Source organism: Bos indicus, chromosome 16 (genome assembly GCF_029378745.1).
Source record: "Bos indicus isolate NIAB-ARS_2022 breed Sahiwal x Tharparkar chromosome 16, NIAB-ARS_B.indTharparkar_mat_pri_1.0, whole genome shotgun sequence".
Taxonomy (NCBI): domain Eukaryota; kingdom Metazoa; phylum Chordata; class Mammalia; order Artiodactyla; family Bovidae; genus Bos; species Bos indicus.
The window spans coordinates 55447121-55459389 of NC_091775.1; positions in this window are offsets into that span (position 1 = coordinate 55447121).

Genomic DNA, 12269 nt, shown 5'->3' on the forward strand with positions numbered 1-12269 from the left:
ATCATAATGACCCTAAAGAGAAGGCATTCACAGAAAAACTGTCTGCTGAGGTTTCATGGACTGGTGTTGCTGATTCGAGGTGTGGGGGGCGGATATAGGAATGGGGGATCTTAGGCAAGAGCTCAGTTTTTCTGGTGTGCGTGTGTGTGTGTGTGTGTGTGTGTGTGTGTGTGTGTAAAGGAAGACAATGATACAAACCTAGATCCTGGGATTTTCTAGGATTCAATGAGATGAAGCACTTGAGAGCTTGGCTACCAACCTGGCATATAGTAAGGCACTAATTAAATGGGTCTTTTCCTACTTTTTCCCTCCTTGCCACATGTAAGTTATTTCAATGTCTTTTTATGTCTCATGTTACCTGAATAAACCAGACATTATTTATTCATTCACCTACAGAAAGACATCTTAATTGCTTCCTTGGTTTGCCACTACACTCTGTGGTCCCACAAATGAACAGCAAGCCTGATGAGCAGTAAAAGTTTATAACTTCCTGAAAATCTTTAAAGTCAGTTTATAGTGAAATGTTATTTTGGACTGAAATGCAAATCTGGGGAATGTCAACTTTAGCTGGCTATCAATAACACAAATAAGTTGGATATGGAAGAAATAACACTTGTGGTCAACACATTGCACCATGTAAACTGATATGTGTCTGTAACCAGACAGGACCCTATGAGGCATTCCTGGACTGATCCTCCACCAAGTACTCCTCCTGCCTCTTGTTTGTAGAGAAGCTTTAGGCTCCTATGAACCTGTAACAGGACAGACCCTATGGGGCATTCCTGGAGCTGATCCCCCACCAAGTTCTCCTCCTGCCTCTTGTTTGTAGAGAACCTTTAGGCTTCTAGGTCTTCCTCAAGTTCCAAAGAATAAATATAAACAGAAAATATAAGAAAATGGGGAAACAGGGGGAAACAAGCAACAGACAATAATAATAGTTTAGCCATTAATCAAATTCAAGGATCTTGAAAACCTCTTCAAGGGCTACAGATAATATCTGAGCCATGTTCTTGAGCTGTTTGTAGACACTGAAACTCCCACCAGGTGGAAGAAGTTAACAGCATGCTGACCAGAAGCGAGTAGACCATAGACCAATTGGAAGAAGAAGGCTGATGAAGTTGGCTTCCAATTACATCATCACCAACTAATCAGAAGATTGCCTTGGAGCTGCTCCCCACAGCACTCTCCCTCACTCTGTATTCAAAAGTCTTTTCCTGAAAGTCATCCGGAAATTTTGCCCTTTTGAGCAAGTGGTTGTCCCTGTTCTTTGTTCAGTGCCTGTAATAAATTCTGCACTTTTCTCTGCCATCCCCATGTTAGTATATTAGCTTCACTGCATTGTGGTGAGCAAGCAGGTTTGATTCAGTAATTAGGGACAACTTTTTTTGTTTTCCATGCTTTTGTTGGTTATGCCCAAGGAAGACAGGGTGATATTCTCATTGTAAAAATCCCAATGATACAGACAGAACAAGCCTTTCCACTATACTTCCTCCTCATCCAAGGCCCTTCTCTAGTTTGCACCTCCTGTGGGGAAACAGCAGATGGGGTGTAATGCTTTAAGATTCACATAGAATGAAATCACAGTCTCAGAATTTTAGGCAACACTCAGACTTCCCATGTGTGCTTTTATTTCACATTCCTAACATCACCTGCTGCTTGGCCCTCTTCTTCTCTCTCTGCCTCACCTTCCTCCATCTCCTTTTGCCCTTCCGTTTTCTCTGGCTTTCTACTTCCAGTGCCCTTAGGCATCCCTGGGAGAAGGCTGGGACATGTACTTGCATGTTCTCTTGCATTTTAGGCACTCCTGCACTGTTGGAAAGCATTTCTCAAAGTGAACTGAGCAATAGCCAAGGCCTCTGAGCTTCTTCTTTGGCATCTTCAGAAACCTCTGGTCCATCCCTTGGCCAGCCACTCTTATGACACCAGCTGTCTCTTCAGGATGTCTAGGACCTTACCAGGATACTTGGATCAGACTCACCTGGGGCGATCCTTCTGGGCAAGCAGGAAGCCAAGCCCATCCAACACTGCTTGTAGGTTCCCTAGTGAAACATCTGCATCACACCCCTCCTCCCGCAAAGGCAGGCAGACATAGGGCCAGGCTTGCACCATGGCCTTCAAGGTCTCACTGTGTCTCCAAAGGAGGTTGAAATAAACAGTGGTGAGAAGAGCTCTGTGGGCAGATACTCCAAAGTGGAGATGGCTGAGGCCTCGTCCCTCAGCAGGCTCATTGCTGCCAGGTCCAGGAGTCTGAGAGCATTCCAGACACTCGTGCTGACTCTGCTCTAAAAAGAATCCTATGAATATTTGCAGGGAATAAGTCATCCTTCTCAGGCTGAGTATGACCTTCATGTGTATGACCTTCTCCTCAACCTTTAGAGGAAGCAAATCAGGGCCATAGTCATTGCTCTGGCAGTGGTGGAAGAGCCTTTGTTTACACAAATTATATTCTGGGCTCTTTTGGCACAATAACTTAGGTTCACCGATTCTGGCACCATAAGTAATATCTTGCAAGTATCATGGATATGGAAACATCAACCACTACCCTGTTCATTTTTTTCCACATCTTTGTTTAATCATGCCTTACTTGGAAGTGGGTACTATGAGTGTAAAACAATCTATTTTGGGGAAAAACTCTCAGACTATACTTAGACCCCTAATCTGTGGGAATAGGAGGGTCATGTGAACCAACAGGGCCTCCATCCTCAGTTCCCACAAGCAACCTGGCTGGGAAAGCTTAAGGAGATACCACCAAAATGAATGCTATTTGTTCTCAAACTAATTTTTTTAAATGTCAGGAAATAAAATTCCAAATAGATATTTTTTATTAAAAAGTAACTCTGGTAGGTTAAAGTGTTTTAAAATGATACACATCAAATTACAGATCAAGATGTTTGCTGTTAATAGCAAAGCTACACTTAGAGGCAAAACCAAAACCTTAAATCTATTCACTGAAAAGGAAGAAAAAGGAAAATCTCCCTGCCATGCCTAACTCCATGCCATCATTCAAGACCAGGTTACCACAGGGGAAAGCTCGATGTCCTTAACTGAAACTGTTATCTTACCAGCTCTGCTGTGGCTGGCAGGATATGCAGACCTCTGTTCTGTTGGAGAACCCAGGCAGTGACCACAGAGCAAGAAAATTCTGAATCTCTTCCTTGGTAACAAAGACCTTTCTAGACCTTTCTAATCACATTTTCCATCTTTTCAACTACTACCTTCCAATCAGAAAGTCATACCTAATTGTATTCTAGACTATCAGGTTAATCATGGTTGTATCTTTGTCTTTACTCAGATGAATTGACAGAATCACATATTCATTCAAAAAAGAGAAAGTGTGGGTAGAGGGCATGACAGTCAAGGAATCATTCCTGGATTTGCTCTACAAACACTGATTGAGTTTTCCTAATAGGAGCACTCCGTAGCCCTAGGTGTGAGACAGGAGGAGTTTAGTATCTTCCTTAAGGAGACTAATAATAAAAATAAATAAATAAAACTAAAAGCATTATTATTGGGGATTTTTGACAGATCAAAATAACCAAAATGTCCCAGAATTAGAACAACTTCCTAAAGACAATGGTTTCTTTCTCCTTAAAATCTGAATATAAACAAGTCCTTGTATCAAGTTGCCACCTGTTATGTGGGCAACATAGCAGATCATGAACCAATCAAGGAGCAAGAGAAAAGCAATTGGGGATACGGTTGGCTTAAAGTCATGGCTTCTCTGAAGGAAGAAGATTATGGCTTCTCTCAGCTCATAATCACGGTGACAAGTAAGGATGGCAGCTGAGGAGAATGCAGCTGAGTATATCTAAAAGTACCCAGTGAATGACCCAAACAGTGTGAAATTTTTTTTTTCCTATTAGGTAGGATCAAGATTAAAATTTTTTCTCTGAATGGAGACTAGAAATTTAAAGGGAGTAACAAAGAGGAGATATTGTTAATCTTTAAGCTCTTTACTTTCCAGAATGATGGGATCAGCTCAGCAAATTGGCTTAAAAACACTAAATCTGAGAGTGTGAGTGGAGAGTGAGGTACCCAGCCCTGGGAACTCAGACATTTCCAAGTCTGAGGGCCACTGAGGGTGGACACTGTTGTCTCTTTGGAAACTTGGAGCCAGGGGAGAAACTAACGTGGGTCAGTTGCAAATAACCTTGTCCTCAACGTGGCAGCTGTTCAACCTCTTCACAGATCACTTCTTGTCATGGCAAAGGGGCTTGCATAACTCATGAAGCTATGAGTCATGCCATACAGGGCCACCCAAGATGGACAGGTCACAGTGAAGAGTTCTGACAAAATGTGATCCACTGGAGGAGGGAGTGGCAAACCACCCCAGGATACTTGCCATGAGAACCTCATGAACTGTATAAAAAGACAAAAAGATATGACGCCGAAGATGAGTCCCCCAGGTCAGAAGGTGTCAAATTTGCTACTGGGGAAGAGAGAAGGACAACTACTAATACCCTCAGAAAGAATGAAGGGTCTGAGCCAAAGCAGAAATGACCTTCAGTTGTGGATATGTCTGGTGATGAAAATAAAATCTGATGCTGCAAAGAACAATATTGCATAGGAACCTAGAATGTTAGTTAGGTCCATGAAACAAGGTAAATTGGAAGTGGTCAAGCAGGAGATGATAAGAATAAATATAGGCATCTTAGGAATCAGACAACTAAAATGGATGGGAATGAGTGAATTTAATTCAGATGACCATTGTATCTACTACCGGAAAAGGCAATGGCACCCCACTCCAGTACTCTTGCCTGGAAAATCCTGTGGACAGAGGAGTCTGGTAGGCTGCAGTCCATGGGGTCGCTAGGAGTCGGACATGACTGAGCGACTTCACTTTCACTTTTCACTTTTCACTTTCATGCATTGGAGAAGGAAATGGCAACCCACTCCAGTGTTCTTGCCTGGAGAATCCCAGGGATGGGGGAGCCTGGTGGGCTGCCATCTATGGGGTCGCACAGAGTCGGACACGACTGAAGTGACTTAGCAGCAGTAGCAGCATATCTACTACTGTGGGCAAAAATCCCATAGAAGAAATGCAGTAGCCCTCATAACCAACAGAAGAGTCCAAAATGCAATATTTGGGTGAACCTCAAAAATAATAGAATGATCTCTGTTCATTTCCAAGGCGAGCCATTCAATATCACAGTAATTCACATGTATGCCTCTACCACTGATGCCAAAGAAGCTGAAGGTGATCAGTTCTGTGAAGATCTAGAAGACCTAGAACTAACACCAAAAAAAAAAAAAAAAAAAAAAGATATTCTATTCTTCATTGGGGATTGGAATGCAAAAGTAGGAAGTCAAGAGATACCTGTAGTAACAGGAAAGTTTGGCCACGGAGAACAAAATGAAGCAGGGCAAAGGTTAACTGAATTCTGCCAAGAGAATGCACTGGTCATAGCAAACACCCTTTTTCAACAACACGAGATGACTTTACACATGGACATCACCAAATGCTCAATACCAAAATCAAATTGATTACATTCTACGTAGCCAAAGATAGCAAAGCTGTATACAATCAGCAAAGACAAAACCTGGAGCTGACTGTGGCTCAGATCTTCAACTTCTCATAGCAAAATTCTGGCTTAAACTAAAGAAAGCAGGGAAAACCATTAGGTCAGCCAGGTATGATTTAAATCAAATCCCCTATAGATATGCAGTGCAGGTGATGAATAGATTCAAGGGATTAGATGTAGTAAACAGTGTGCCTGAAGATCTATGGACAGAGGTCCATATTGTACAGGAGGCAGTGAACAAATCATACCAAAGAAATAGAAAAGCAAGAAGGCAAAGTGTTTATCTGAGGAAGCTTTACAAATAGCTGAAGAAAGAAGAGAAGTGAAAGGCTAGGGAGAAAGGAAGAGATAAATCCAACTGAATGCAGAATTCCAAAGAACAGCAAAGAGAGATAAGAAGGTCTTCTTCAATGAACAGTGCATAAAAATAGAGGGAAACAACGGAAGGGGAAAGACTAGATATCTCTTTGGGAAAATCAGAAATATCAAGGGAATATTTCACCTAAAATGGGCACAATAAAGGACAGAAGCGGTAAAAGTCTAGTAGACACTGAAGAGATCAAGGAGAGATGGAAAGAATACATGGAAGAACTGTACAAAAAAGATCTTAATGACCTGCTCCCTTAAGGAAAGCTATAGCAAAACATAATACATTAAAAAGCAGAGACACCGCTTTTCTGACAAAGGTCCATATAATCAAAACTATTGTTTTTCCAGTAGTCATGTATGGATGTGAGAGCTGGACCATAAATAAAGCTGAGCTCCAAAGAATTGATGATTTCAGACTGTGGTGCTGGAGAAGACTCTTAAGAGTCTCTCGAACTGCAAGGAGATCAAACCAGTCAATCCAAAAGGAAATCAACCCTGAATATTCATTGGAACTACTGTCGCTGAAGCTGAAACTCCAAACTTTGGCCACCTGAAGCAAAAGCCAACACACTGGAAAAGAGCCTGATGCTGGGAAAGATTGAAAGTAAAAGGAGAAGGGGGTGGTAGAGGATGGGATAGGTGGATAGCATCATCATTGGCTCACATGAATGTGAACCAATTCCAGGAGACAGTGGAGGAGAGAGGGAGTTCTCATGCTGCAGTCCATGGGGTCACAAAGAGTCAGACATGACTTAGTGACAGAACTACAACAACAAAAGGTATCCCGCCGCACCTGTCAAGCTCCCTTTCATTGTTCAAGTAAATTGCCTACCCTGCAAGCATTCCCTAGCTTGGACAGTACATTACAAGACTTCTTCCTCCACCTCTTTAGATAACTCGTCTGACATACAGGAAACTATAGAGCAATAATTCTTTGAGTTTTGTTTTTTTCAGATCATGGATCTAGGCTTTCCCAGTTCAAACCAGTCAAAACCATAGAACTTTCAAGTGGGCCTGCATAAATGTACAGTAGATGATTTTTTTTTTTTCAGAAGAAAGTCAAAAACTCCATCCACAGATCACACTAATGCCACCATCTTCTGAACAAGTATTCCATAAAAAAGCATGTAACTCAGATGCACCTGCACAAAGCTGTGATTTCCTCACCTTTTTTCCTGCCTTCAATCACCTTGCCCTGTCCCTTTGAGCTCCTTACACTCTGCACCCATAAATATCCCTACTCACCTGCCTTTGAAGTGATAGGGCTCAGACTTCTCATGTTTCCTCATGATTGCCTTGTAAATAACCCCTTTATCAGCTTCAAATTTCAGAATTTAGCATTTGGCTTGCTGGACTTCCCTCGTAGCTCAGATGGTAAAGAATCCACCTGCAATGCAGGAGACCCTGGTCCGATTCTTACAGAGTGAAGATCTGCTGGAGAAGGGATAGGCTACCCACTCCAGTATTCTTGGGCTTCCCTGGTGGCTCAGCTGGTAAAGAATCCACGTACAATGCAGGAGACCTGGGTTCAATCTCTGGGTTGGGAAGATCCCCTGGAGAAGGGAAAGGCTACCCACTCCAGTATTCTGGCCTGGGGAATTCCATGGACTTTATAGTCCATGGGGTCACAAAGAGTTAGACACAACTGAATGACTTTCACTTCACTTGCTGACCGCCATACTGAGTATGCTCCATTTTGTCTATTAACTTATGAACAACGAAAGAAATAAGCAGAGAGGTAAGAGACCCTCCAGACAGAATAAAGAATGTGCAGGAATGGTAAGGTTTTGGATCATATACAACTCAGTGCCTTTTTTAAAAATCACTAACTGGAGATTGCTGAGGTATAAACTGAAAAAGAGAGTAATAGATCATGGAAGGCAGCAGTCAGTTTTCAATGAGGGTCTCTATTTCTAACAATTGCTTTACAAATATCTACCCAGGGAAAATTTTACCATGTGGGTCTCAAACCTGTATCCAGCTCCAGAAACTGAGGTTCATATTTGATTGTATAAACACATATTCCCAAAAGTTCTGTCACATCCCAGAGCCTACATTTCACCTTGCAATCCTGCACCTCCGCTGTATCAGCTTTCCATTTCCCATTCACATTGAGCTGATGTCTGAAATCATGGATTGGTTTCCTTTCATGATGCATCTATTGCCTAGATTTTAGTTTCCAAATGCCCAGAGGAAAGCTTTGACAGATGTATCCAACTAGGCAGATGTATAACAGTGGTACAGAAAGTGCTCCTCAGAATAGAATGTTTTATTGCCCCAGAGAAGACATTGGGCAGGAGCTAAGCCAGATGGCCCTTGGAAATCCTAAATCCCGCATAATCTCAATGAGTTTATCCCAAAGCTGGGCCAGTCAGCACAGGTGGAGGGCTCCATGAGGGCTGTAACTCTCCTGAGAGGCAGGATAAAACTCCTCACTTTAGTTGATCAGCCCAGCGGTGTGACTCAGCAGTTTCTCCATTATGGCCATAGAGAGAACATTCCCACACAGACTGAAGGTCCTGAGCTGGGAACAGCAGCTCAGAACAGGCAGGATGGACTCAAGTTGGGACTCTGTGATCCCACACTGCTCTAAGTTCAGTTCCTAGAGGGTGGCTGCAACTTGCTCCGGAAGAACGTGGAGGATCTCAATACTAAAGTTGATCATGGTGACACCACTCAGATCCAGGCCTTTGAGCTGATGAATGTTTGGGTGCTGGGACAGATGGGTCAGGTCTGATTCTGTAAGCCAGCACTTAGTTATTGCCAAGTGGTCCAAGGGGGTCCTCAGGCATCTGGGGAGAGAACCAGCAATTAGATCTGAGAAACCAGGAAGGCAGCTGAGCTAAAGTTGTCAGATAGGTGATTGGCCCAAAGTCAAAGTCATACTAACAGCCTTCTGAAGGTCAGTACCCAGAATGACCAGTCTAATTTTAGCCTGACATTCCATCTCCACATCACCTGTAAACCATCTGCAGTTCTGTATGATCTCTGGCTTCTGCTCTAATTCCATCCTCTTAGAATCATGCATTTCTTAAATATTAACTAACTTACCTGGAGCAAAAGACAACATTTTAGGGACTAGTAATTTGAAATAAGTCCATTGTGTTCAGAAACCTTGTGAGCACAGAGCTCTTCTCTCTGTCTCTCTCCCTCACTTTTTCTTTTTTTTTCTGGCTGTACCACATATGAAGTTTATGCAATCTTACTTCCCCCGTGAGGGATCAAACCTGGACATTGAGCCTTGAAAGAATAGAGTCCTAACCATGGACAACCAGGAAATTTCCAAGAAATTCTCTTAAAATTGCTCAGGTCTGAGGTGATTTCCCTTCTTTAATGCTTTCTTCACTTACCTGTTTTCCTAAGTCATCTGACATAAGATTTCCCTTCTTAAGGAAGAACTCATGTCCACCCTCACTGGATCAAAACCACCCCATCCTTAGCTTTCTAATATGGCAGTGGTTTAGTTGCTAAGTCGTGTCCGACTCTTGCAACCCCATGGACTGTAACCTGCCAGGCTCCTCTGTCCATGGGATTCTCCAGGTAAGAATACTGGAGTGGGTTGCCATTTCCTTTTCCAGGGGATCTTCCCGACCCAGGGATTAAACCTAGGTCTCCTGCATTGCAGGCTGACTCTTTACCTACTGGGCTATGAGGGAAAACCTAGTATGGTGTCCCTGCTTGTTCTTCTACCTTAATTTCAGAGGTGAGGTGATACCACAGCTCAGGAGAAAGCAGCTAGGGACCCTGTGTACCTGGCATGCCAGTGATGTGTTCGCTGTTACCCAGCCAGCGGTCCACACTCACTGAGCATCTGGTCCAGGCAGCCTTCAAGGAAGGAGAGTCCAGATAGAGATACTGGAGATGTCGCAGCTTGAGAAACTCAGAGGTAAATTGGACAACTTGCTGCTGCTACTCCTGCACTTTGGGCTCTTTGGGAACTTGGAGCCAGAGAAGATATAAAGCTGGCTCGGTCCCAAATAACCCTGTCATCCAAAGGTAAGTGCTACCAGGAAAGGTTTTCTTTAAGTTTCGTTTTCTTTTCTCACTGAGGACACTTTGCAGATGACAAATTTTCCCAGCCATATTTCAGGGGTCTTAGAAGTCAAATAAACCATAATTTCAAAGGACGCTTTTCAAGTATATTTAGATCACTACTGTTTCCTCAGACCTAGCTAAGTTCCACACAGATTCTGATCAAGGTGACACCTTAGGCACAGAAATAAAATTCTTGTTTTCTCTTCATAAATAACAACAACTTTTCTACACTAAATACATAAGTTCTTATTGGTGTTTAATGTTCTACCACATTCAGGGGTGACTCCTACTTTGGGATACATCATATAAAGATTTCTTTGAAATTTAAGGTCATGCATAAAGGGAGACCATTTATTCTATAAGAATTTTCCATGCATCTCACCCACCCGTTATTTGATACTTGAACAATTCTTATACACCTGTGGCCACCAAAGTGAAGACACTCTGAAGAAGCTCTACAGTAAAAATTAAACACAACAATCTTATTTAACTATGCTTCAATAATTAAAAAAAAAAAACAACTTGGGGCTTCTGTGGTGGTCCAGTGGTTAAGAATAATCTTACAATGCAGGGATACTGGTTCAATCCCTGGCCCAGGAAGATCTGGCCTGCCACAGGGCAACAGCTACTGAATCTGAACTCTGGAGCCTTTGAGTTCCAACTCCTGAGCCCATGGGCAACAACAACTTAAACCTGTGCACCCTAGAGCCTGTGCTCCTAAACAAGAGTAGTCCCCACAGTGAGAAGCCCAATCAGCACAACTAAGAGCAGGCCCTGTTCGCCACAACTAGGGAAAGCCCACGCAGCAGTGAAGACCTAGCACAGCCAAAAATAGGAATCAATCAACCAGAAAAGAATTCTCTGAAGAAAACTCGTGGGCTAATATGAGAAACTCCAACAGTGGCCGGACTCCAAGTTGGTCATTCTCAGGTATGTGGGAATCTGAGGGATATTCAGAACCTTTCCTGCCTGAGTAGTCATCAGTTGTGGAAGTTGTGCCAAAGAAAATTATAGACAGACACAGCTTTAAGTCTGAAGGCAAATTTTATTCAGCCCCATGACAATAGTGGGCCAAATGGAGTTCTTTTGACATTTCAAATTTGATAGTTTTGCACACACAGTTAGGAAAAGCCAACTTGATAAAATACTTTTTCCAGAATTCTAACCTTAAAGAAACAGAAGTCCTTTTAGGAGTAACTTGCATTTATCTTCCTATTTCTTTGAGATGTAATTGTTCTACCTGATCTTAGGTGGTTTATTTCCCCTGACTATTGATATCTTGCTCACTGCCGTTAGGAAGGTACACATATGTTGCACATCTGACAATCAGTCAAATAGACTGGGATTCTGAGCAGCCTTTTGGCTGTGCCAACTTTCAAAGACCTTTGTCACCTCAGTCTTTGTTTCACCAACTTGTATAAAAAGGACTTTTTACCTTCTTAGACCATTTTGTGGGAGGGAGCTTTCTAGAGCTTATGAAGGGTACATCATTTGCACTGTCTTGTGGAATGCCTGTTGCATCTTTATCGGTGTAAATTGTTATTAAAATGCTACTCATCAATAAATCCTTAAATTGGAGAAAATTCTAAATTGGAAAACTTTAGAGAATTTTTTAAATTTTAATTTACTTTTGAGAATATGCATTTTACTTTTGTACAAATGATATTGTTTCAAGATTCCATTAGCTGCAAAGAATATGATCTCACTTTCTTTTAAAATTGTATTTTAATTTGGAGAATAATTTCTTTTTTTTTTTGGTGTTTCTGCATTTTCTTTTCTTAATTTTTTAAATTTAAATTTATTTATTTTAATTGGAGGCTAATTACTTTACAATATTGTATTGGTTTTGCCATACATCAACATGAATCTGCCATGGGTGTACACGTGTTCCCCACCCTGAACCCCCCTCCCACCTCTCTCCCCATACCATCCCTCTGGGTTATGCCAGTGCAGCAGCCCAAGCATCCTGTATTCTGCATCGAACCTGGACTGGTGATTCGTTTCTTATATGATATTATACATGTTTCAATGCCATTCTCCCAAATCATCCCACCCTCTCCCTCTCCCACAGAGTCCAAAAGACTGTTCTATACCTCTGTGTCTCTTTTGCTGTCTCACATACAGGGTTATAATGATAACCCTGTATGTTAGAATAATTTCTTTACAATGTTGTGCTGGTTTCTGTACAGCAACATGAATCAGCCATAAACATACATATATTCCCTCCCTCTTGAACCTACCTCCCACCCCTAGAGAACTTTTATTAAAAGCCACTTTGGGACATATATTTAAAAAAAAAAAAAAGAAAGTGGAGAAAAATGCATCCATGTAATAACTAACCTT